This window comes from Callithrix jacchus, chromosome 6 (genome assembly GCF_049354715.1).
Source record: "Callithrix jacchus isolate 240 chromosome 6, calJac240_pri, whole genome shotgun sequence".
Taxonomy (NCBI): Eukaryota; Metazoa; Chordata; class Mammalia; order Primates; family Cebidae; genus Callithrix; species Callithrix jacchus.
In genome coordinates this window covers 85925497-85930496 of record NC_133507.1, presented here as the reverse complement: position 1 = coordinate 85930496, position 5000 = coordinate 85925497, and the positions used below count along the sequence as shown (strand labels likewise).

Sequence of the window (5000 nt, the reverse complement as noted above, 5' to 3'; positions counted from 1 at the left end):
TCACTTACAGAGGCAGTATGCCATCTTTTCTAGCGCTGTGTTAACTAGGATATGCATTTCCATACGCCATTATGCTGGTGTGCCACTGTCCCAAACGCTTTTAAAATCAGGTACAACAATTCATAACAAACTTAGTTTTTATATCTGAATTCAAATGAGGAGATCTCATTCTGCTCTTTCTGGTTGACCATATGACACTCAAAATTAAATGCCCTGAGATGGACTTTGCACTTCCTGATCCCTGCCCCATCTCCCCACTTTAAAATTCCAGGATTTTCCTTTAAAATGTTCTCTCAAGTCTAGTCAGTAGATTTGCTTAGTATAAGTACTGTGGAAATTTTCTCCATAAAATATTCTTCCTATAGAATGGCCAATACTTGACGGGTTTAGCCCTATTTACATTATGAAATAACATTAGGCTCATTTTCCCATTTGGACCCCTTTTGATGTTTTGCCCACCATCATCACCATTGGCAGAAGAGATTGTAATAATGTAGCTTTGTCTTTGCAAAGAAGAGATTCGATGTTGTATAATAACCAACGTATACTTGTTTTAAATGAGGGTCATTGGGCAGAATATATTAGGCCAGTGTCTGTTTCTGAACTTATGATACCTATTTTTTAATTCAGCATTTGAAAATGTGGAAGTTCCCACATAACGTAGCAAAGTTCTGTTCAGTACTTACAGGCCAAATAAGCCACCCTTTGCATGAGTCTCAGCAAAATTTTATACATGTATTGGAGCTACATGGCTGGCACAAAAACAGACGGTTACTTCAAAACCACAAAGAAGTGGGAGCCCAAAGAATTCCTTTCTGCAATTCAATAAACAAGAGGAAAGATGTACTGTTTGCTGGCTCAAAATAGACACTAATTTTACATCTGTCTCTGAGGCACAGCAAAAAGCCAACTAAAGAGCAGTAATAAATGTCCAAAAACAGCATCAGTATCCAAAACTCTCACAGTAGTCTTCAGAGGAATTAATTACAATTCTGTGTAACAGTTGCATTGGCAAAATGCACCCATAATTATATCCAGGTACTGTACTGTATTACAGGGAAATTTGCCATGTGATACTATGTTTACATGATAATTGATGGACAAGATAAAACTATTTGCATATGAAGGGCATATGAATTATTGGCACGGCTCACCATTTTATGTGGAATCATATTAAAGTTTCATTTTCTCTAAAACTGGATGTATAACATGGGGTTACCAAAGGGCATAAAGCTGATACTTAAATTTGCTTTACAGCAAATGGTGCTGGAAAGATATATCTGTATATGCATTACTAAAAGCCTGTATTTAAAAGGCTTTATAGTTTATCTATAATGAGCATTATTTTCACTTCACCAGATTACATTATATTAAATCCTCTCTATTCTTCCTTCCAAGTAAACAATACTCTAAATTATATCACTATGCCAATTAATTTTACAGTCATATGCAAAACAGATAATGGTTTATCTTCCTTGCCTATACATATAACTTTTATTTTCAGATTGTTGTGTCCTGATGACATGTAATACTACAGTAGCAAAACTTGACATTTTTATAATGTCCATACCTGCTGGAAAATTTCAGCATTTGCAAAAACGGCCTATCATAGCATTTAAACATTGCTGATAATTAGCTTGACATTTGAAATAGCAGAACTGTTGTTTTGAAAATGCCCTATACAATGTTACCTTACTAACCCTTTTTCCTACTTATATGCTTTTTCTACATTCTTCTGTCAGTTATAGTACAAATAAAATATCAGTTGCTAATGTATTAACATGCAAAAGAACTGATGTGAAGGGGCAATACTTCATCTTCACCAGAAACAGAAGCTCCATTGATGTAAAGGAAAATTACATATGCAGCTTATAGACAGCTAATTGTTAATAAGGTGGTCAATATTACTTTCCCATAACTCTACTCAAGTTAAGTGTGCCAATAAGCCATGCAATGCCATTATCAAACATTTATTAAATGCCCACAATGTGGCAAATCCAGAAGATAGAAGGAGGCGCCATTCTCACCTCAGGAAGCTTACAATTTATTTGGAGAAATATAATCAATAAAATTGTAGTACCAGAAGGACACTTGAAGTCAACTCTTGACAAAGGAGGTAATACAGGCACAGTGAGGTCAAATGACTTGTCAAGGGCCTTAGAGCCAGTTGGCAGCAAAGCCAGTACTAGAAAGCACGTCTTTAGGCATACAATAGCCAAACAAAAACATACATAATAATACAAATTCCCAGTGTCAAATGCAATCTAAGTTTAAACCCCACATGACCAGAGTAAGGGATGGAAATCCCTGGGACTTTTTGGGATTTTCATGCCACAAAAAATGGAGATTGTTACTTAATTTTAAATTGTTTCGATGATTGTTACTTTCATGGATCCCCTTAATTTGAGTTATAGAAGCCTACCAATTTGATCAATTACCAGAATCTAACAATACACCCATGTTTCCTGCAATAGTTTGGAAACAATAGAGATAAAGAGGCAGTTCACAGAATTACAAGCTTGAAGACTTGCCTTGTCCCAGAACCAATGTGTAACCAGCTGTGTGACCTTGGCCTACCATCCAAGGAAACTTGGTACAAATGAGTAAAAACCAGGATAATGGGTTCCCTGTTTATGAGGTTGTCACAGGAGCCTACAAAATTGCACATGCAATGGCACTCTGTGATGTATAAAACAGTAACATGGAAATGCAAGGTGATGTTAACTGGTATAATCAATGAATACCATTGTTCCCGTGTCTGTCATCCTTTCTCTGGTGCTATAATGTGTGGTGGCTAGGAGGAAAAAGAAAGATTTCAACTTGTGCCAGCCACAATTTTCATGTTGGTCCTTCATTTAGAAATTTATTTGAAAATGTTTCCTAAAGTAGGAAGGCCATGGTGGGAGAGGCCATGCCTAATCCTTCAGTTTAGACATGATACAGACATGTAATCTCATTTTTAAAAAGTCTCTGCTGGTAATATGACTTAAAGTTTAAAGTAAGTGGCATGGTGGCTCACACCTGTAATCCTAACACTTTGGGATGCCAAAGAGGGAGAATTGCTTGAAGTCAGAAGTTTGTGATCAGCCGGGGCAAGGCCCTATCTCTATAAGAAATAAAAAAAATTATTCAGGCATGGTGTTGTGTGCCAGTTATTCAGGAGGCTGAGGTGAGAGAATTGTTTGAGTTTGGGAGATGGAGGCTGTAGTGAGCTGGGATCATACCACTATACTGCAGCCTGGGCAACAGAATGAGATTCTATATTTAAAAACAAAGATTTTGGAATTTTATGAATCATTTGGTTCCTGAATCTCTTATGCTTAGATGCTTAGAGATCATTTATGCTTGAGCCAGTGGATTAAAGGCCTTGTGGGGCGCTTTCTTAGAATGTCTTTACATGTGGTAAGTGTTGGGAAGACCTTCTATATTTTCTCCTGAACCTTAGCCTTCATTCCTTCTCGTCTTCCTCACACATTTCAATTTCCAAGTATGTGCTACTGAGGAGAGGATGCAGCTCTTTCTCAATAATTTGTATCCAGTGACTCTTGCCCGTCTGGGGGGAATTTATCATTGACGTTTTTTTAAATTATTTTTTTAAACTTTTAATCTCAGTTACCTTGTTACCTCTGTCCTTGGATGGGTAAAAATCATAGGACTAAATTCAAGGTTCAATTTCTTATTTAATAACGGAGGCCTAGTGACAAGTACAACAAGACAAAGACAAATTCAGAGATTTTCTTCTGAATTTGAACATGTGTCACTGAAATACATGAGTCTTGATTTCTCCATTTAAAAATGGGAATAACTTTATCACTTGGGGCTGCAAGATGAATGAATGCTAGGAAGAAGGGACCATGCCACTTTGAAATATTCTGATGGAATGTGCTATCCAATACAAAACATTGTTATATAATTATTATTAACATACTGTAGTCAGCCTTTATACAAACTAGCTTGGCCACTTTAATTTTTTATCCCAGGAACATTTAAAGGCATTAAACCCGCATTATAAATTAATGAGTTGTAAAATGTCAGCTGATAAAACAAAAGCAGTTTTGAGTATAGGGATAAAAATGTTTCCATTTCAGATTAGCTATGTAAAAAATATGCATATTAAATAAAATGAGAGCAGAATTTCTGCAATTCCATGGTTGCAGTGGAGAGAGGCCAGTTCGGAGGCTCCTCCAACTTCCTGGTTACAGGAGCATCTTGGGAAGATGGCGGCCATTCATTCCCTCCGGAAGTACTAGCAGCTTCCCTGGTACCTGGGAGAGGTTTTCAAATTTCAGTATGGTGGTGATTTTTAAAAAGATTCAAATTTCCATAAATTTGTTGAGGTTCTGGATAAGCTCCAACATGGAGGTACTAACATCTTAGATACGTAATTTTCCCCTCCAAACCTCTTTCTTAATATAAAAAATATAAAAATAACGGCAAATAAGAATAAAAGCAAGGACCCTCCTTTTGTCAAGCTATCATAAAAACAGATATTGGTTGGAGAATTTGTAACCGTAAATTCAGTTTCTTTCAAGAAGATACTGTATTTCTAGGTCACAATGTTCTCAGTGAAATTTATGATTTCCCAAAGACTTGACATCTGTTTATTTTTTTACACAAGTAAACATATTCGGATTTTCCTGTATATCTAGGACTCATAATGGTTTTGATTACCTTACTTAACTCCTACTAAAGGAAACTAGTCATTGTATTGATGTTTCAAACATACATGCCCCTGACTGCTCCTTTCATTTAGTGAGTTTTTGTAGTTATTTCTATCTTTTAGAATTTTTTTCAGTTTCACTCTCTGTCTACATCTGTAATATGCTTACACTCCAAGGACATAATACTTAGCTATACTCCAGAACAAGTCAATAATTCCCTTTGATGGCTAAAAAGTCTAACAGCAGCTTCATCAGCAAGCCTAGCAGGATGACATGCTGAGGGAAGACCCCCAAAACAATTGCTATACACAAATGATTTCATATACATTGTATATCTAC

The 5000-nt window shown here is 36.2% G+C and overlaps 1 protein-coding gene and 1 long non-coding RNA gene across 16 annotated transcripts in view; one reads left to right on the top strand and one right to left on the bottom strand.

Annotated features, from left to right (window-relative positions):
• ZEB2 (zinc finger E-box binding homeobox 2) overlaps positions 1-5000 on the bottom strand; it is a 131949-nt gene that overhangs the window by 44426 nt on the left and 82523 nt on the right. The gene's annotated exons all lie outside the window — the stretch shown is intronic.
• The window catches only part of LOC118154763 (uncharacterized), a 27873-nt gene continuing 26184 nt past the window's right edge, over positions 3312-5000 (top strand). For both annotated transcript variants that reach the window (XR_013518950.1, XR_004745023.2), the window contains exon 1: positions 3312-3402. This is a non-coding gene — a long non-coding RNA (uncharacterized LOC118154763). The remainder of the gene's footprint in view (positions 3403-5000) is intronic.